Genomic DNA, 22,136 nt, shown 5'->3' with positions numbered 1-22,136 from the left:
AAAGGATATGGAAAATTGTCCAGGTTTCACTTTCACTGGCCAAAATGAATGAATTCCTTTGCTTTTTCTTCAGAAGGACACAATCTTGCCTCTAGGGAGCTTCCATTCCCAGGGGAGAAAATGTACACACACAACAACTAAAAGAATGACACTTTCTCTTCCAGTTCATTAGAGATTTGCTTGTTTTGCTTATTTGTTTCACTGTAAGCCTATCTACTAACGTTTCAGTCGTGTCAAAGGGGGATTAAAAAGTAGCCCTATGCTCATGGATCTTGTTGGGGAAAGAAGGAAGTTTCAACCAACAACTACTCAAGACAGTACCCAAAAGTGGCAATTAAATTTAATCAGCCACTAAAATAATGGCAGAGATCACCAAGGCTAGGGAAAGTCAACATCCGGGGAGGATGGGCGGCAAAGGACTGCTATTCGATAAAGGTATGTGAAAGCAGCTGCTATGGGTTGAATTGTGTCTCCCCAAAATCGATATGTCAAAGTCCCAACTCACCCCCAATACTTCAGAAAGTGACTATATTTGGAAATAGGATCTTTAAGGAGACAATTAACTTAAAATGAGCTTATTAGAATAGGTTCTGTCTGGGCACGGTGGCTCATGCCTGTAATCCCACCACTTTGGGAGGCCAAGGCAGGTGGATCATGAGGTCAGGAGTTCGAGATCAGCCTGGCCAACGTAGTGAAACCCTGTCTCAATTTTAAAAAATAAGAAGAAGAATAGATTCTAACCCATTGTGACTGACATGGCTCATAAGAACAGGAGATCTGGGCAGAAGCAGCCACAGAGAGGAGAGCATGTGAAGGCTCAGGGAGAAGGCAGCTGCCTCCAAGCCAAGCAGAGAGGCTTCAGGAGAAACCACCCCTGCTGATACCTTGGTTTCTAACTTCTAGCCTCCAGAAGGTGGAGAAAATATTTGTCTGTTGATGAAGCCACCCGGTCTGCGGTACTTTGTTATGGCAGTCCTAGCAAACAGCAGCCTTGAGATTTGTTTAGGCAGAGAAAACGGGGGAAATGTGTGCTACGTACGCTTCTTCATCTTCTGTTATTAAATCTCTAACTCTTATTTGCGTTTCCTTTTCCTTGTTTATGTCCTTGGCCCTACTGTTAGGAGCAGAGGCTTGGGAGGTGGCGAGGCGAAGGAAGGTGAGAAAGGAATTCAGGAATGGAGAAGCGGGAGCAGAGCAAAGAAAGAGATGCCATCCTAGTGCTTTCCTAGAGATCATCAGATGTGGGAGAAGCAACAAAAAGCAGCAATTATGAACGCAGTGAGCAGTTTTAAAACTCAGGCATGGCGTTAAGAATAGGGAACTAGGCCGGGCGCGGTGGCTCAAGCTTGTAATCCCAGCACTTTGGGAGGCCGAGGCGGGTGGATCATGAGGTCGAGAGATCGAGACCATCCTGGTCAACATGGTGAAACCCCGTCTCTACTAAAAATACAAAAAATTAGCTGGGCATGGTGGCACGTGCCTGTAATCCCAGCTACTCAGGAGGCTGAGGCAGGAGAATTGCCTGAACCCAGGAGGCGGAGGTTGCGGTGAGCCGAGATCGCGCCATTGCACTCCAGCCTGGGTAACAAGAGCAAAACTCCGTCTCAAAAAAAAAAAAAAAAAAAAAAAAAAGAATAGGGAACTACAGAGAATTTAACAGGATTATCGAAAATCTCAAATTTATCTGCACTGATAAGGAAGACTTTATTGCTCACTTGTGGCCTCTTGATAAGTTCAACCTTTATCTTCTGAAGATAAATTCCAATATTATCATTATAGTTATGACTTATTTGATATTTATAACCCTCCAGGGTTGCCTTCCTGCCACATTATTTTTGCACTGTTGAAATACTATTTTTTCCATAGTGGATATAAGAGATGTAAATGTAATATGAAAGCATTTATATCCATTTTAAAGACAAGGCAGGGCTATTTAGTCAAATAGGGCTTGTCGCTCAAGTGATTCTCATTACCCGTTAAATATTTCTCGGTGACTCAGTGGTTTTCAATTGGTTGAGAAACATGGTGGGGACAAATGCCAATATAAGAAGACAAACGCTGCGTCAAACCTAAGCTGCCAATCTCGGTAGATCCTGAAACTAGTCCAACATATACCACCCAGACGTAACTTGTTTTTAATGGTGATGTAAAGACATCTGTGGTTAAGTGACCACATTTACATTGTTGTTTCTTAAAGAAAGCGCCTGTGTTTGGTCTAAGCCCCTGGGAGTACTTTAGTCTCAGCAGTGAATTTAGGGAAATCGAAGTTTCTTCTGCCTGCTATTTTGCAAGTTGTGCTGGGAGTGAGCAGGAAATGGAATTCCCGAGGAAGACTTTTGTGCCCGGATCTTTGCAACTAGAAAAGTATTTGGTGTGGGACACATTTATTCTCTCAGAATCTGCTTTTTGTCCTCCCTAGCTTTGAAAGGACTGGTGCCTTCGGGGTCCCTCCTGAACCAACGCTTGTGGGCTTTCTCTAAGGGCTTCCTGCCCTGGCTGGCTGGCGGCCTCTGGCGAGCAGGCCAGGCCCTGCTTCAACCTGCTGCTGTGCCCTTGCATGTTCACTGCTCTTCATCCTTTGGTTTCAATTCATCCTCCTTCAGACTGGATGCTCTCCCCTTCCTCAAACCCAGGGCCACTTTGATCACCTTCCTAAAGTCGAGGGGCAGTCATCTCTGCTGTGATGCTGGGCCCTAGTTCCTGACATCCCAGCCTGGGTCTTCTGCTTTTCCAGGAGAAAAAGATTAAAGCGTAAAACATCTTGAGCACTTCTCTGTGGCTCTGTCAATTGTATAATGCTTGGCTCAGTAAACACTTACTGCATGAGAGAAAATGAAGGAGGGAAAAAGAGAGAAAGAGAAAGAAATAAAGAAAGAGAGACATGGGCAGGGCGCGGTGGCTCAAGCCTGTAATCCCAGCACTTTGGGAGGCTGAGGCGGGTGGATCACGAAGTCAAGAGATCGAGACCATCCTGGTCAACATGGTGAAACCCCTTTTCTACTAAAAATACAAAAAATTAGTTGGGCATGGTGGCGCGTGCCTGTAATCCCAGCTACTCAGGAGGCTGAGGCAGGAGAATTGCCTGAGCCCAGGAGGCGGAGGTTGCAGTGAGCCGAGATCGCGCCATTGCACTCCAGCCTGGGTAACAAGAGCGAAACTCCGTCTCAAAAAAAAAAAAAAAAAAGAAAAGAAAAGAAAAAGAAAAAGAAAGAGAGACAGAAGAAAAGAAGAGACAGAAGCGGTAAAAAAGAAGGATGGAAAGAGAGAAGGAAAGAAGGCAGGCAAGAAAGAAGAAAAGAAAGTTGGCTTTATGTACAATTGCTACACTTGGCAATGCTGGTCTACAGCTATAAGCCAGCCACTTGCCGGTATGGATTCCATTCCTCGAGTTCCTAAGTATTTTCTTTGACTCTTACCCCAACCATTACCTTGTAACCCACCTAATTCCAGAGTGCTTTTCCCCATAGCAGGGTTGTTTCTGACATCATATCATCACCAGGAGCAGCGAATTTTCCAAGGGCCACCCGATATATCTCAAAGAACATAGCAAGAAGCCAAATTTAGGAAGGACAGGGAAGGAATGAAAGTACATAGCCCACCTTATTTACCCCAGTGGTGGTGGTGGTGTCAGATGCCTCAATGATCCTGATTTCCATTGCACTTATCCTGAGGCCCTGGATGCCCCCAGAGAAATCTGGGTAGTTGTCCCCCACTCTGCTCTTAACATTAATCATATGTGGTCTGAGGGAAAGAAAAAGGAAAGTCACACGTGCCAAGCCCCCATTATGTGACAGATACTGCCCTAGGTACCTATAGAAAACACATTCTGGACCCTCCACCCCGCCCACAACAATCCCGGCGGTCGCCCTGCTCACACAGGGGCAGCCTTTCGGCCATGGGTGCTGCTTGAGCCCAGTGCGCCCTCCCACCGTTCCAGCCCCATCCACTCGTGACCACAGTGAACCTATGTTATAAGGGGAAGAATCAAATTCTGGTGAGATTTTGCACTTGGGATTATGAGATTTCAGTTTCCCCTATGTTAGTGTCTTGGAAAGGGAAGATGTAAATTCAAGAGCTATAGGTGCTGAAATTCTGTCAGCTCTGTTGGTTTGGAGGAGAGAAAGCCAAACCTTGTAAAGAGAGGGAAAACCCCCAGATGTACAAAGTGAAGCTACAATGACTCCTGATGGCCTTTTATTTTTTTATTCCAGCCTCATTATAAGGCTTAGCTGAATTACTAATGTTAAGAATGACCACACATCATTGTAACCTTACAATTAATTCAATCTCTCAATCTTTCTTGCTTTTTTTTTTCTTAAGCTGGTTCAAGTGGGTTTCTGTTACTTGGAATGAAAGAATCCTAACAGGCCAGGCATGGTGGCTCATGGCTGTAATCCCAGCACTTTGGGAGGCCATGGCGGGGGGATCACTTGAGGTCAGGAGTTCGAGACCAGCCTGGCCAACATGGTGAGACCTGCCCCCCGCCCCTCCCCCCGTCTCTACTAAAAATACAAAAATTAGCCAGGCATGGTGCTGTGTGCCTGTAATCCCAGCTACTTAGAGGCTGAGGCAGGAGAATTGCTCGAACCATGGAAGAGGAAGTTGCAGTGAGCCAAGATTGTGCCACCATACCCCAGCCTGGGCAACAGAGCAAGACTCCATCTCAAAAAAAAAAGATAGGAATCCTAATGATAAGGTAGGCACATACTTTACCTTACCTTGATTTTCACAGCACGTCTGTGAGGGATTTTTTATCTCTATTTTACAGATGAGGGAACTGGTATTAAGTAAGTTGCCTTATGCTTCATAAATTTTAGGGAATCGCATTTGAGCCTCAGTTTTTTCATCTCAAAAACCTGGACTTTTTCCATTGAGCCCTTATCCCTTTGGAGTTTCTCTGACAGCTGGGTGGATCTTCCCCCATGGCTTCACAGAGCCACTGAAGTAGTATAAGCAGTGAGGTGACAAAGACTCCAGGTACCACAACCACCCCCTCACTACTGATCCCCCGGCAAGATGCCAGTTTTAGTCTGTTATGCCCGCCGCTTCCCTTTGGGAACACAGACTGTACCTTTTTTCCTGAGGCTAGAAGGCTCCACAAGGGAGCAGAGACTTCCCTAAAAGGAACAAAATCAAGTCCAAAAGAATGTATGTCCCTTAGATGTGTTTTCTGACCTCTGCCAATCAGCAGGGTGCTATGGTACCCAGGCTTGTTGCACTGAAAAATCCTGCCTCGCCCCCACCACATAACACTCAGAGTACACATTCCAGTGGAAAATTTGACCCAGATGGGTTGTTCTGTTCTTTCCAGGAACTAGTGTCCCTATCGTTCCAGGGAGAGAGAGCCTGAAAGTAGGCTCCCAGCTCTGTTCTCATTCATTTAGTGATTATTTGGAATCTGTCATTCAGATCCTGCTGGAGGGGTAAGGATACTGCTCCTGTGGTACCTGTGTCCTATGTCAGACCAGGGAAGTGCTCCCAGGCTCCCTGACTTGTCCAGGGACTTTGGTCCTTTGGTATTTAGGTAAGAATACATTATATGTTAAAGATACAAGCATATTTCCCCAGGACTTCCTAGTGCCTTGAGTGATCATTAAAAGACTCATTTTGGGCTGGGCGTGGTGGCTTACACCTGTAACCTAGCACTTTGGGAGGCTGAGGCGGGTGGATTGCCTTAGCTCAGGAGTTCGAGACCAGCCTGGGCAACACAGTGAAACCCCATCTCTACTAAAATACAAAAAATTCAACAGGCATGGTGGCATGCGCCTGTAGTCCCACCTACTCATGAGGTTGAGGCAGGAGAATTGCTAGAACCCAGGAGGTGGAGGTTGCAGTGAGCCGAGATCATACCACTGCACTCCAGCCTGGGCAACAGAGCAAGACTCCATCTCTTAAAAAAAAAAAAAAAAAAAAAAACTCATTTTGTGCTTAATGTAGAAACATGAGTTGTGGTTCTCTTTCCATGGATCCTGGGAAGCTGAGTTTTTGGTGTTTAGATTCTCTGCCCTCTGAGTCAGGCCCAGCATAGTTCCTTAGAGATGGTAGTTGATTCTTTTCTTTTCCTGCATGATGATCAAGACGACCATCTAATAATTGCTATAACCACAGTAGCCTGACCAAGGTTTATAAAAAGGGAATAATTTGGAGACCTTTCTCCAATCCCATCTTCATCTTTAATTTCTTTTACCACCTAACAAACTTTGAAGCTAAGTATTTACCATTTCAAAAATCTGGATGAGTTGTTCATGTTCCCACTGGTACTGGTTTCTTAAGTATTTGCAGGGAAGGGTAAGGGAAACTGAGGCTAACATTAGGTGAATCTCACGTCAATACCTGGCACAGACTAGCCCCTGAATAAACATTTTAAAAGGATGAATTACAAAACAGGTGATAAAACATTGAATAAAAAGAGAATCTCTGATGTTATGATACTCAATATGAGGGGAGAGCAAAAGGGAAGCTCTGCTTTACAGAAGAATAACAGCCAATAACGAAGCAGGGGCAACAGAATTAGAAAAACCACTATCATGCAATACCCAATGTAATATTTAATTCAGGCAGGGAATTTAGTAAATGCTAAAGCCATTAAGTGAAAGATTGTTGGGAACCAAGTTATTCCTAAGTCTCAAAACATCAACTGTCAGATCACTTATTAAATGCCAAGGGGAAAAGATACCTTTATTTATTTATTTATTTATTTTAGTTTTGGGATGGTATCTCACTCTGTCGCCCAGGCTGGAGTGCAGTGCTGTGATCACAGCTTACTGTAGCCTCGACCTCCCCTGGCTAAGGTGATCCTCCCACATCAGTTTCTGCATTTCCCGTAGAGACAGGGTTTCACCATGTTGCCTAGGCTGGTCTCAAACTCCTGGGCTCAAGTGATCTGCTGCCTTGGCCTCCCTTAGTGCCAGGATTACAGGCGTCTATCACTGCGCGTGGCCCCACCTTTATAATAGAGAAATATAGCAAATAACATCTTAACCAAGGTGTTACCAAAACACCACCAATAATGAGACAAAATGACATGACATCCCCCTGTTATGGTGCAATGTGATGTACACAACGATATCATTCATATTCTGCCAAAAATATGTGAACTAAATATAATTATGAGGAAACAATCACAGTCACAAAACAAAAAATCTTAGACTTTCTACAAAATAAATGACCTGGGCTTCTCAAAAAATAAATAAATAAATAAATGTCGTGAAAGATCATCAAGTTAGGGGGACAGTTGTAGATTAAAGAAGCCAATGAGAGATAACTAAATCTAACGTATGAATACTAAATGGACCCTAAATTTTTTTAAAAAGAGATTTTAGGGTCAGTTGGGGAAATTTAAATAAGAGTATATATTAGATGGTAGTAATCAATGTTAAATTTCTCAGATGTGGTAGTGGTTTTCAGGTTACACAGAAAATTTTCCTTATTATAAGAAGATACATTTTTACGTATTTAATGATAAAGTGTCATGATGTTTGCAATTGATTCTCATATAGTTCAGCAATAAAATTATACCGAGTATATATATGTGTGTGTGTGTGTGTGTGTGTGTGTGTGTGTGTGTGTGTATGTGTGTCTAGGCACATGTGTAGAGAGAGTGAGACAGAAAGCAACTGAGGCTATATGTTAACAATTGTTCAATTTAAGTGAAGAGTATATACTTATTGTACTATTATTCCAACTTATCTGAGGGTTTAAAGTTATTCAAAGTAAAAAATTTGTAGGGGAAAAAGAATAAAGGGTGAAAGAAATGAAGAACAAACTCAATTTCACCTTCTGGATGAACTCAAAAGCCCTAGTTGGTCTTTTCCTGAAATAGGAGAAATTGGAAAGATAAGCACAATTAAAAGGCAGTAAAATCACAGAATGTCATAAGATAAGGATCTTTAGCCCGGGTGCAGTAGCTCACACCTATAATCTCAGCACTTTGGGAGGCCAAGGAAGGCAGATCACCTGAGGTCGGGAGTTCAAGACCAGCCTGGCCAACATGGTGAAACCCCATCTCTACTAAAAATACAAAATTAGCTGGGCATGGTGGCGCATGCCTGTAATCCCCGCTACAAAGGAGACTGACACAGGAGAATCTCTTGAACCCAGGAGGTGGAGGTTGTGGTGAGCCGAGATTGTACCGCTGCACTCCAGCCTGGGCAATGCCCTGAAACTCCATCTCAGAAAAAAAACCAAAAACAAAAACATAAGCATCTTTAAAGTCCAGTATATGGATTGGTTCTGAGAAACGTTTTACAAGAAAAAGCTTTTGGTAAAATACATAAGGGAAATGTATACTCTGCCTCCCTGTTGGAGCATTGCAATGAATATTATTAGCACACTAAGTTTCTGAGTAAAGAAATGTGTTTAATTTTGTTTAATGTCACAATTCCTAAACTTATTTAACCGTGGAATGCCTTTTTAAAAATATTACTCCCCAAATACACACGTCCATACATACATACATACATAGAGAGTGGAATAATAGACACTGGAGACTCCAAAATGTAGGAGGGCAGGAGGGGAGTGAGAGTTGAAAATGTACCTGTCGGGTACAACATTTACTGTTTGGGTGACGGTTACACTAAAAACCCAGACTCTGACACTATGCAATGTACACATGTTAGAAATCTGCATTTGTACCCTACAAATATATTTTTAAAGTTTTTTTTGGAGACGGAGTCTCGCTCTGTCACCCAGGCTGGGTGCAGTGGCATGCTATCAGCTCACTGCATGGTCGTGAGCCACAGTGCCTAGCCAAAAATAATTTTTTAAAAATTACTCCCAGGCCGGGCACGGTGGCTTACATCTGTAATCCTAGCACTTTAAGAGGCCGAGGCGGACGGATCGCCTGAGGTCAGGAGTTTGAGACCAGACTAACCAACGTGGTGAAACCCCATCTCTACTAAAAATGCAAAAATTAGCTGGGCATGGTGGCAGGTGCCTATAATCTCAGCTACTTGGGAGGCTGAGGTAAGAGAATTGCTTGAACCTGACAGGGGAGGTTGCGGTGAGCTGAGATCGGGCCACTGCACTCCAGCCTGGGCTACAGAGTGAGACTCCACCTCAAAAAAAAAAAGAAAAGAAAAAATTGCTCCCATTAATTTCCTCACAATACAGCTAGAGAAACCTTGATCTAGCCCAACATCTTTATTCCAGCAGGTGAAGTAACAGAGGCTCAGACCAGTTGATATTTTCAAGGTCACAGAGAAAGACTTGAACTGAAAAAGAACTCAGGTTTGGAGAAAGGTGAGGCCAAGACAATTCTTCCTGGTATTCACAGAGAAGGAGAAAATGTTTCTTACAAAGATCATGCGGCTTGAAATATTTAACATCATTTTAACCAAGAAAAGCCCCATATTTTCTCCCATTTACAGACGTTCTACATATAGGATCTGTTTTGCAAACATGCCGCTGTTGTTTATAACCATGGAGACATATGTTGTTTGTGCTTAATATTGTACTGTACGTGAGAAAATGAAATGCCTTCTATATGTGATGCTAATTCAAATTTTATCTTGTTAAGCGGACTAAATATTACATGGAATTGTGATAGAATCGCCCTGTCTTAAGTTACACTATTTATCCTAACAGTTGTGATAGGCTAAGGTTTGGGGGGGAACCCACGTTTTATTGCTTTACAGGCCAACCCCGTTAAGAACATACATCTGCTTTAAAACTACACAATTTCTTTTCTAGTGCCCAAGTAGATTTGCTCTAGGCTCAAGCAGTTATTAAACCCCAGCGCTGTCTCTGATAGCTGCAGTTTGCATTCGGAGCATGAGCACAGCGCTGGGGCAGGACAGGCTCGGCTCAGTCAACAGATGTCAACTCCCGTTGTAAACGCGGCTGCTCTGTCTCACCACTGGCAAAGAGAACTGAAGGAGTTCCCTTCCCTTTATGGCTTTTATCTCTCTGGCTAATAGGGGATGATGCTTAAAGGAGGTAATTCTTGAGCAATAAATCCAGACTGCAAATAAAACAAGGGAAGAGGGAGGAAAATCACAATGTAAGAAGTTTCCTTTGTTTACTATGCTTAATTGGGATTCCACACATGAATGGAGAAGAGAAGACTTCTCTCCCAGGGTGACTGGGAAGGGAAAAAAAAAGGTGGATTTCCTCTGTCTGTGTGCTTTTTAATGTGCAAATTAGGTAGAGCCTTTTCCAACCCAGGAAAGTTTATAGTTCTGAGCACAGGGCCAGCGTCTTAGTAGTGCTCAGAGGACAATGGCTTTGAGGGGTGGGTTTCATTCCATTCTCTCAGGCGCAGCCCTCCAGCCAAGTACCTAAAGGTCACTCTGCCTCTTGCCTCCAGCATTATCTCAGTGACCCCTTTGGTTAATGAGAAAGCTTTCAATTCTCTTGTTTGTCTTCCAACTCATCTTCAGTTCCTGCCAATTCATTCCGCCTTCTGCACTTAGAGGCCAATGAGAACAAAACAGGGCTGAATGGAAACAACAGCTGCTGCAGCCGCACTTCTTGGACACAGTCCTTCACCACGGAGCTCTCCAAACCACCCTCCTTGAGCTGACATGGAAGAGGAGGGGCTTGAAGGAATAGTCTGGAGAACTGGGTAGGGGCTGCAGCAAGGAACACAGATTGTGTTTCGTTCCCAGCAGCTCACTCCCCATTCTGACAGATCCCACAGACTTGTGTTGCTGGTGAGGTCATCCAGGTTCTTGGCATTTTGAACAAAGAATTGGACAACAATGCACAAACAAAGCAGCAGAAGAAATGCACAGATTTATTGAAATGAAAGTACACTCCGCAGAGTGGGAGCAGGCTTGAACAAGCAGCTCAAGAGCTGTGGTTGCAGACTTTTCTGGGATTTAAATACCCTCTAGAGGTTTTTCATTGGTTATTTGGTATACATCCCATGTAAATGAAGTAGTGGCCCACAATCAGTCCAGTTGTTTGTGGAAAACGACCGATCAGGGGCTGAAGTGAAGTTACAAAGTTGCAAACCTATGCAAACGTCTGATTGGTTGTGGAAAGTGACCAGTTAGAGGCTTAAAAGAAATTATACTTCTATGCAAATGAAGACTTGGCCCACGACCAGTCTGATTGGTTGTGAGGGGGTGCCAATCGGAGGTATTTTCCATTTGTCATTTGCCACGCAGAAAAGCTGGGAAGGGGGTTGCAAAGGTCCTTTTGCTACTTGGGTGTGGAAAATTGGGGTTTTCTTTTTTATTTAGTTTTAGGAAGTTAACATGAATCAGCCTTAGTTTCCCTGCTTCTAGATCCTATTCTCCTACCTCACTTGGAGTGCCTCCTGTGGGAGAGTCTACAATTTCTGCACCTTTGACATCAGACTTGGGCACCTGAGTGCCTAGACCTCGTGGGTGACCTTGATTATGTCTCATCTGTACAAAGTCTTTAAGAGTGCTTCTATTCTACCAGCTCTTTTGCTGTTTTCTCTGTCATAGGAATGGCATGCCCCCAAATGGACAGCTGTTTCAGCCTGGATCTGGAATGAAGACATAAAGCCAGCTTTGAAGCACCTGTCTTCTTTATTCTAGTTCCAGAATAAGCCTTTGTAGTTGTAACTGAGATTTGGGGTTGGTTGTTACAGCAGCAGAGCTGACTAATGCATACCATGCAAGTGCAGTGACCTGACTATCCCACAGCACTGGTCTTTATCCATTAGGCCGCCAGTCTGTGAGAAGAGCTCCTGCAGCTCTTGTGCCTGCTGTTTGACACTGCCTCAGCAGTCTCCTTGACTAAATAAAGTAAGTATATTGTACAATATGACATTCCAACTGCCAACACAGCAAGCAAGGGGTTTCTAGAAAGGGTGTTCCCTCGAAGGATGGAGAAATCTTAGCTTTCTCCAAGACCCCCATGTACAGCATTGTATCTTTCACTTCTCTGAGCAGAAATCCAGATTAACCTAGTGTCGATTCCAACCCTGGAGGTACCAAGCAGCCTTCTAAGAGGAGCGAAGGGGCCTGTGGTAGAGTTCCATGATGATATGGGTAACTTTGACTCATTCATACTTTGCTTTTTATCTATGGTCTTCCCCCAAAACATATGCTTAGTGTAAATTGTAACTAAATACTGATTTAGACCAATGTCCTGAATGGAGAATAACTACCTAAAAACAAAATATTCATGAATTTGTGTTCAATTATAGCTTTGTGTTGTTGTTATTAGGGACCATCATTTGTTGGTTTAAGTCAGCTCTGTGCCTTTATGAAGATTGTTATATGAAAATATTGAATTACACAGCTTCCTTTAGGAACTCTTTGACTGTAAAATTTTCACACACTTGTGAAATTTAAACAGATTACATCATACCAATAGATTTTTGATAGCTATCTTAAAATAATGAGTTCAAACCAAGAAATGATTATAACTGATAACAGAAATGTAACTGTGAACTTTAAAAATATGCTAATGCTTGTCCCTATATAGAAATATTAGCCTAAGTTCTTTCTGTGACATATGTGTATGTGTTTATAATCTATTTTTGTAATAGGGTAAAAAAAATCAGCTCCAAAAATATCACTCTCCCCTTTGACATTTATCAGTGATAGCAATAATGCCAGCAAGCGTTAGTACACTGGAGAAGTACAGCGATGTTTCCTAAGGCATATCTGCAGGTTTTATCTTTAAATGATCTCCTTATCCCTGGCTTAATTTGAATGACATTTTAGATCAAATTCCTATATAATGAACGGTGACTATGTTGATCCGGTCCTGTTAATTTTTATAGGTTTAGGGTCTTACAGAATACATAAAGCTGATAAAAGGGCCTTAAAATGACTTGAGGAGACAGACATACAGATAGATAGATGTTAGATGGATAGGTGTATGAAAAACCAGATGAAAGAATGAATAAATGGATTGCTTCTCTACTCCAAAAATAGAATAAGAAAAGGAAAATGTGGCCGGACATGGTGGCTTCTGCTTGTAATCCCAGCATTTTGGGAGGCCGAGGCAGGTGGATCATGAGGTTAGGAGTTCAAGACCAGCATGGCCAAGATGGTGAAATCCTGTCTCTACTAAAAAAACTACAAAAATTAGCCAGGCACAGTAGCAGGTGCCTGTAATCCGAGCTACTTGCGAGGCTGAAGTAGGAGAAGCACTTGAACCCGAGCGACAGAGGTTACAGTGAGCAGAGATCCTGCCACTGCACTCTAGCCTGGGCAACAGAGTGAGACTTCGCCTCAAAAAAAAAAAAAAAAGAAAAGAAAAGAAAAATATTATGTAATCATTTTTGTATTGCTATCAATTTAATCTATTTTGGAAAGGTCATATTTTCTTTTAATTTAAATAAGACAAATACAAATAAATATACATTAAATTGTGATAACCATTGTTTTCATGGCAAGAATTAGAATGCCCATCCTGAGGCATCTTTTGCCTTTAAGCACTACTTTCCTCTTACTCTTGGAGGCTAAGTGTTGATGAATCATATTTTCACACTCTCAAAGGCTTTCTTTAGGAACCCTTTCCCGGTGCCCCCACAAGAAGACAAGGCTTCACCAGCTAGGGAGGACATACAGTTTAAAGACCCTCATTACTCTAAGGTAGTCGCAGGCTATGAACAAGTTTCTGTCATATTCCTGTAATGGCTTTTACAGGGAGAAGCAGGGAAATCCAGATTAGAATGTAGTTTTCCTGGTGAGATTTGATGAGGTTTATAATTGTCTGAGTGTTTGGTTCCTATAGCTCCTAGATCCCTGAAGTTTTAATTATCAAATATTTGATTCATCCTTGAAAATAAGAACCTTTCAAAGAAAAGTAACACTTTCCTCCTTTGAAAATCCTATATTGAGGCTCGGGGTGGTGGCTCACGCCTGTAATCCCAGCACTTTGGGAGGCTGAAGCAGGTGGATCACCTGAGTCCAGGAGTTCAAGACCAGTCTGATGAACATGGAGAAAGCCCATCTCTACCAAAAGTACAAAATTAGCCGGGCATGGTGGCTTATGCCTGTAATCCCAGCTACTTGGAAGGCTGAGGCAGGAGAATTGTTTGAACCCAAGAGGCAGAGTGCAATGAGATCGCACCATTGCTCTCCAGCCTGGGCAACAAGAGCAAAATTCTATCTCAAAAAAAAAAAAAGAAAGAAAAGAAAAAGATAAAAAAGAAAATCCTATATTGACCTTGAGCCTCTATCTAGTACTGTAGCAGTTGACCCTAGTCATCACCATCCTTCTTGAACTTGACTCCTTCCCCAGCTTATATGACTTCACTCTCTTCTCGTTCACTTCCCAAACCACTCCTTCTCAGAGTCCAGGGCTGGGTCCCATCCATGGTTCACCCTTAAATATTGACTTTTCTCAGCTCTCCTCAATTCTTCTCTATACCCACTCCCCTGGTTTTAATTCTCACTGCTACACTGGTAACTCCTGACTCTATATATCAAGTCTTGAACTCGCCTCAGCTCCAGACCTATAGATTTGAGTGACCACAGGACATCTACATCAGGGTGCCCATATGTGACTCCTACTGTGCATCCTGTATCTTGAGTATTAGATGCTCTCCACTGTACTCTGCCTCGAATTTGAAAGTCATCCTCCCTAAGCTCAATAACCAGTAAAACAAGAAATTAAACATCTCGGCACTCATCTTATGGCAGTCATTGTACTGGGAGACAAAGAAATGAAAAAAGACATTTTCTACTAAGAAGAAACTTGTACTGTAAGGGGAGAGGAGGACAAGCAAACAAACAAACAAAAAAAAGGCAAACGAAGGCAGAGCAGAGGTGATATTGGAGAAGGAACACACTGTAGTAGAAGGAGAAGACAGTAATCCTGAGTGAGGATTAAAGAAGAGGCAGCAGCGAGCTGGGCCTTGAAAGATGAGTAGAAACTTCCTCTATAAAAATGCGGTAGTGAGAAGAGGGATATTCCAAAAGGCCGAGAAAAGATGACCAGAAGGGCAGGGCGTGATTGCACAGCTCATTTCATCATTCATTCACTCATTCATTCATTCATTCATTCATTTCCCTAACTGGAGCTCAAAAACTGTTCTAAGCTCAGAAGAAAGGGAAAAATATAATGTGCTAATAGCAGTGTGTGGGAGGTGCGTGGTAGTGGTGGGGTGTGTGCGTGTGCCTGAGTGTGTCTGTGTGTGCATGCATGTGTTGGGGAAGTCAAGGGGAGTATGGTTGAAGAAACTAGAAAAGTAAGTTGGGCCAGCCTGAAAGCAGATGTGTGTTTCATTCACTCGAATAAAATGTACTTTGTACTTCCTATGAGAAGGATAGGCCACTAAATTTCAGGGCTGATATTCACTTATGTATTTACAAAATAATACAAGTTGACATCAAGTTAAAAATATACTACCACGTGACTTCCTGCCATACACCAGAGAAACTCATAGTGGTAAAGTAAGTATTTCATGAGCCAACATGCTGTGGATCTGTTTCCAAGCCTCATTGCTTTCCTGGCCAGCTCTGGACAAAAAGGCAAGTCAGGTTAAGAAGAAAAAATAGAACAGGGAGAAGGAAAGGGGGGAGGGGAAGAAGGGAGAAGGAGAGGAGGAGCGGGAAAAGAAGGAGGAAGAAGAGGAGTGGGGGAGGAGGAAGGGAAGAGCCAGAACAAGAAGAAGAAGAAGAAAAAGAGAAAGACCAGGCCGGGCGTGGAGGCTCATGCCTGTAATCCCAGCACTTTGGGAGGCAGAGGTGGGTGGATCACTTGAGGCCAGGAGTTTCAGACCAAGATGGAGAAATCTCGTCTCCCAAACACAAAAATTAGCTGAGCATGGTGGTGCACACCTGTAATTGCAGCTACAGGAAGGTGCTGGGCAGAGTTGGGGGGCGGGGGTGGTGGGCACTGAGGTAGGAGAATCATTTGAACCAAGGTGGGTGGAGGCTCCAATGAACTGAAATTGCACCACTGTACTCCAGCCTGCTGTGCGACAGAGCGAGACTCCTACTCAAAAAAAATAAGAACAAGAAGACCCACAATGCTATTGTTCATGTAGAATGCTCCCATATTGAGACAATCTTAGCAAAAGGAATGCAGATTAAAAAACTGGTTTTAATGGGCCTTACATACATTCAAGTCTCACAACAGCTTCTACAGAGACAACATGGAAGTTTGAAAACGTTTTCAAACACGGACTATGTTACCAGTTCTGAATCAGAAGCTGTTTTACAAAGAGAGATGATACGTAATGTCTGAAAAGGATCAGGCTTAAGAAGGCAGCAGGCCAATGTAGACAGTGGTTGCTTTCCACGAGAAATGGGAAAACCGTGGTGATAGAGCTCTGTGTTTGGTTACTGTCATCTGAAGAGCAAGAAGAAAATGAATCAGATTTTGGGCTTCCAGGGGTTGCTGCGCAAAAGGGTAGGAGCCACATCTGTGTGAAACGGCAGCTGGAGGGCAAAGCAAAGTCATTTTCCTTATTATGATAAGTAGTTGTGTGACACACAGGAGTGTACACCTTCCATCCATAGTATTAGAATTGGTTTATCTGGGTCAGGTGTGGTGAATTACACCTGTAATCCCAGCACTTTGGAGGGCCAAGGCAGGAAGATCGCTTGAGCTCAGAAGTTTGAAACTAGCCTGGGCGTATAGTGAAGCCTTATCTCTACTGAGAAAAAAAAAAAAAAAAAAAAAAAGAAAAAAGAAAAAGCCAGATGTGATGGTGCATACCTGTAGTCCCAACTACTCAAGAGGCTGAGGCAAGAGGAATGCTTGAGCTCAGGAAGTCAAGGCTGCAGTGAGCCATGATCATGCCACTACACCCTAGCCTAGGTTGACAGACAAAGACCCTGTCTCAAAAAAAAAAAAAAAAAAAAAAAGTGGTTTATCTGAACAACTTGTTAATGTGCTTGAATTGAAAAAGAAATTGTAGGCTGGGCGCCGTGGCTCAAGCCTGTAATCCCAGCACTTTGGGAGGCTGAGGCGGGTGGATCACAAGGTCGAGAGATCGAGACCATCCTGGTCAACATGGTGAAACCCCATCTCTACTAAAAATAAAAAAATTAGCTGGACGTGGTGTCGCGTGCCTGTAATCCCAGCTACTCAGGAGGCTGAGGCAGGAGAATTGCCTGAACCCAGGAGGCAGAGGTTGCGGTGAGCCGAGATCGCGCCATTGCACTCCAGCCTGGGTAACAAGAGCGAAACTCCGTCTCAAAAAGAAAAAGAAAAAGAAAAAGAAAAAGAAAAAGAAATTGTACTTACAGGCTTTATAAATGAATAAACTTGCACCTCAAAGGGTTCGTGGGGATTTATAAGGAAGGCTTGGGAATTCAAGGAAGAAACAGTGATATTAACATGGTGTACTTAAAGGATGAAATCCAAGGGAAGTTGCCAGATTCAAGAGGAACTACTCTGTGTTCTATCCAAGCTGAACATTCCATTTTTACAAGGGCTCCTTTGTTGTCATGTTTATACACAGACTAATAAATGCTTGACCTTTTTTAGTGATGAAGGAACAGTCTGTGCCTCAGGAGCATATTATTTCAAGAAGCACAAATGAAGAGAAAGTCCAAACCCTCTGGGACAGATGGACTAAATATTTTGGTATTAGAACCACATGGGGAAAGGCAGCAGTTGGGAAACAGAAACGGAGGCCTGATAAGGGAACCTGGAAACAGCATCCGTCTTCTCAGATGTTTCCAAAAACTCCAGATATGCAGGGAACTGGACACCAAGCTCACGTGAAGAGGGAATCAAAGTGAATGAAACATTGATCTTGAAGCATAATAAAAATGCAATAAGTGAGGAAAATATCCGTGTTCTTGTGAAAGTATTGATTTCTGAACTTTGGGGTTCTGTATAAAAATGACTAATATTAAAGGCCGGGCGCGGTGGCTCAAGCCTGTAATCCCAGCACTTTGGGAGGCCGAGGCGGGTGGATCACGAGGTCGAGAGATCGAGACCATCCTGGTCAACATGTGAAACCCCGTCTCTACTAAAAATACAAAAAAACTAGCTGGGCGTGGTGGCGCGTGCCTGTAATCCCAGCTACTTAGGAGGCTGAGGCAGGAGAATTGCCTGAGCCCAGGAGGCGGAGGTTGCGGTGAGCCGAGATCGCGCCATTGCACTCCAGCCTGGGTAACAAGAGCGGAACTCCGTCTCAAAAAAAAAAAAAAAAAAAAAAAAAAAAAAAAAAAAAAAAAATGACTAATATTCAGCCAGGCATGGTGGCTCACACCTGTAATCCCAGCACTTTGGGAGGCCGAGGCGGGTGGATCACAAAGTCAAGAGACAGAGACCATCCTGGCCAATATGGTGAAACCCCATCTCTACTAAAAATACAAAAATTAGCAGGCCGTGGTGGTGCATGCCTATAATCTCAGCTACTTGGGAGGCTCGCTTGAACCCGGGAGGCAGAAGTTGCAGTGAGCCTAGATCGCGCCACTGTACTCCAGCCTAGCGATAGAGTGAGACTCCATCTCAAAAAAAAAAAAAAAAAAAAAAAAAAAAAAAAAGACTAATATTCATCAAGCATTTACTTTCTACTTAGAACAGTGTTTTATATGAATTCATATGTAATAATTACATCAATCCTATAACGCAGTCACTGTTCTTACTGCACCTACCTTTTTTCTAATATAGACAGAGAGGTACAGAGACGTACGTAACCTCCCAGAGTCACAGAATGTTAGAATGACTTTGACCTCATTTATGTAGTCTAATGCCTGAACTTACTCTTCTGCTTCCCAAGGACTTTAGCAATCACCTGACTCTGATTTGCTTCCCTCCTCTCCTTACCCCAGCTTTCTCCCTGACTCCCTATTCTGAACAATTAAGAGTGAACTCAAGAGCATCCAAGGACTGTGTAGTTACCTTGAAATACCCCAAATATGTGTGTGTCTTAGGAATGACAAATCCCTCGCAATCATTACAATAATGATGTGGTAGAATTATGAAGTACTTCATTACTACTTATTCAGTGGTGTTTCTCACATTGTATGGTTAAGTATCACCCCAAGAGTGAAGAATAATAATTGATGTCAATGATCACGGGAAGCTGATATTTTAACTTTTGGTTCAAAAAGCCTTTACTTTGGAGAAACAGAGACTGATGATGAAATGTGATGTTCCAATTACAGAGCTGAAACCACAGGTATCTGAAATGCAGTGGAAAGAAGCAATGAAAATGTGAGGGCCGTAGGTAACGGGAAGCACTTGGTCTCGCTGATGGGTATAATGAACTCTTGCCTGCACTCAGTGCCACACGATGCAGAGTTTATGGTGCCTCTGAGACTGTTCATAAAGAGAGGCATTGAGTGGGACTGATAACAGCTCTGCTCAGGGAGAGCAATGGTGTCTGCCACGTTCTTGGAGTCGGGAGCTACCTGGCCTCTTTACCTCCTCCCCACCCCAGGAATCTGGATGCTAAAGGTTGACTAGTTCTTCCATTCTCCCTCACTCAAGCCCTGTGTTCAGAAGCAATCAGATAAACTCACTCATTCTGAAAAGTTTAATGTGTGACTCTTCCAAGGAGAGTTTGTTTTAACAGAAAGTCAAGTTTCAGAACAAATGTCCAACAGATCCCGAATTGAACTCACTATACTCAAGAGTGTGAAAATCAAGTAATTTTTTGTTTCCCATGAAAGATCTAATCTTAATTCTCTGGCCTTCCCCACACAGGGTGCTACGAAGAAAAACTCCTAAGCCGGGCGCGGTGGCTCACGCCTGTAATCCCAGCACTTTGGGAGGCCGAGGCGGGTGGATCACGAGGTCAAGAGATCGAGACCATCCCGGTCAACATGGTGAAACCCCGACTCTACTAAAAATACAAAAAAATTAGCCAGGCATGGTGGCGTGTGCCTGTAATCCCAGCTACTCAGGAGGCTGAGGCAGGAGAATTGCCTGAACCCAGGAGGCGGAGGTTGCGGTGAGCCGAGATCGCGCCATTGCACTCCAGCCTGGGTAACAAGGCGAAACTCCGTCTCAAAAAAAAAAAAGAAAAAGAAAAAGAAAAACTCCTAAAATTGCTCTTTAAAGACAACTCAGTCTTTTCCATCTTAAGATAGTCTTATTTGGAGCAATCATCTAATCACTTAAAATTTACTTGTATTCGTTTTCTGTTGTTTTTGTAAAAAACAAAAACAAAAAAGGACACAAACTTAGTGGCTTGAAACAACATGAATTTATTATTTTGTCCTTGTATAGTTAGAAGTCCAAAATGCGTCTCTTTGGACGCTTGCCCTAGGGGATGATCCATTTCTTTGTACTGTCCAGATTCCAGAGGCCGCTCATATTCCTTGGTTTACGGTCCTTTCCTCTATCTTCCAAACCAGCAACCGTTGTAGAGTTCTTACATCTCTCCCCTTTGACCTGACTCTTCCACATTTAAGGATTCTTATGTTTACATTGAGTCCAACCAGACAATCCAGGTTAATCTCCTTATTTTAAAGTCAGCTGATTATCAGTCTTAACTCCATCAACCACCTTTTTTTTTTTTTTTGAGACAGGGGTCTCACTCTGTCGCCCAGGCTGGAGTGCAATGGCACCTGGCTAATTTTTCGTAGAGACAGGTTTTCACCATGTTGCCCAGGCTGGTCCTAAACTCCTGGAGTTAAGAGATCCTCCCACCTCAGCCTCCCACAGTGGGATTACAGGCAAGAGTCACTGTGCTTGGCTTTCCATCAGCAATTTTAATTGCCCTTTACCCTGTATGGTAATTTTTCACTGGTTATAGGGATCAGGATGAGAACATATTTGGAGGCCATGACTCTGCCTACCATACCAGCTTTTCTATTCTTTTTTTTTTTTTGAGATGGAGTTTCGCTTTTGTGGCCCAGGCTGGAGTACAATCAATGGTGTGATCTCGGCTCACTGCCTCCTGGGTTCAAGGGATTCTGCTGTGAATGAGCTAGGGAAGTCATGGATTTCCTGGTTAGAAGAGTGGAGTATAGCCCGGGTGAGGTGGCTCACACCTGTAATCCCAAGCACTTTGGGAGACCAAGGTAGGCCGATCAGGTCAGGAGTTCAAGATCAGCCTGGCCAACATGGCGAAATCCCATCTCTACTAAAAATACAAAAAATTAGTTGGGCGTGTTGGCACACACCTGTAATCCCAGCTACTTGGGAGGCTGAGGCAGGAGAATCGATTGAAACTGGGAGGTGGAGGTTGCAGTGAAGCGAGATTGCACCATTGTACTCCAGCCTGGGTGACAGAGTGAGACTCCATCTCAAAAACTAAAAAAGAGAGTGGAGTATAAACTCTGCTTTTAGATTTCTCAACCCATCTCATTGCTCTTTCCTCCAGAATTTTGCCCCAGAAGGTCAAATCAGAGCATCCATGATAACCACTTAATCTTCATAGTTTTCCAAGACAGAAGGACCTTCCCCCCACCCCCCTCCCCAGCTCTTTTCTTCCTGATAGAGGCTTTTCTCAGGTTATAACTCCTGTTTCAAAAGGTAGCATTTGTCTGGTTCATTAAGCTGCTGGGAATGATAATGGGTGAAGAGGAAGGTTACAAATAGAATAGTTTTCATGTTTTCAAAATATAGCATCCTTATAAAGAAACAAATCTCTAGTTAGGACACTTAATTATCAGTCTTTCAGGTTGGTGGACTGGAGGCTGTGCCCGGGGTCTCACTCACTGGGGCTGCAGCAGCCTCTTCTCTTAGGAGGTGGCTATTGCTAGCTAAGAGCTTCCAGGAAGCCAAGGCATGAAAGGAAGCACAGAACCCTCCCATGTGCCCCATTTTCATGTTTCACTCACCACCAAGCACAGCCATGCCCACGCGCACCCTTTGGAAGTCCCCATCACCTGGGCCTTCCCGAGACCAGTCATCTCTCCTGCTCACAGTCCCTGGGTCTTCCCTCTCTTTCAGACAACAGAGGCCCCAGCTCTGTTGATGCCGTCCAATAAGCTGGCATCAAGCATATGTTGTCAGGACCTGAAAGTAGAGATGCAACTCATCTGTGAGTGACATAAGGAATACTTTCCCAATGATCCTACTTCTTTACCTTTGTTAGAGTGGTTGAAAAACACGTGATTTTAGACTTGCAGTGTATTCAACTATGGTTATACCCATTGTACAGTGATATGTATTTCTCATGACAATCCTGCCTAATTTGGAAATAATAAGTCAAAATTACTGATGTGAAATATCATTTGCCACAGCACATTTGTCATTCTAGGGGGGTTCTAGACTTCATGACATTAAACACTAAGAAAAAGTTGGGCACAGTGGCTCATGCCTGTAATCCCAGCACTTTCGAA

General features: G+C 43.3%; 1 long non-coding RNA gene across 4 annotated transcripts in view; it reads left to right on the top strand.

Annotated features, from left to right (window-relative positions):
* The window catches only part of LOC120367756 (uncharacterized), a 394,209-nt gene that overhangs the window by 362,687 nt on the left and 9,386 nt on the right, over positions 1-22,136 (top strand). The window contains exon 7 of one of the 4 annotated variants that reach the window (XR_012517009.1): positions 19,549-20,005. The exons of the other annotated variants lie outside the window; for them this stretch is intronic. This is a non-coding gene — a long non-coding RNA (uncharacterized LOC120367756). Of the gene's footprint in view, positions 1-19,548; positions 20,006-22,136 lie in introns of those variants that run through there. 4 annotated transcript variants of the gene reach the window in all.

The sequence above is a fragment of the Saimiri boliviensis genome, chromosome 3 (genome assembly GCF_048565385.1).
Source record: "Saimiri boliviensis isolate mSaiBol1 chromosome 3, mSaiBol1.pri, whole genome shotgun sequence".
In the NCBI taxonomy this organism is placed as follows: Eukaryota; Metazoa; Chordata; class Mammalia; order Primates; family Cebidae; genus Saimiri; species Saimiri boliviensis.
Note: the sequence above shows the minus strand (reverse complement) of the source record. Positions and strands in the feature narration are given on the sequence as shown.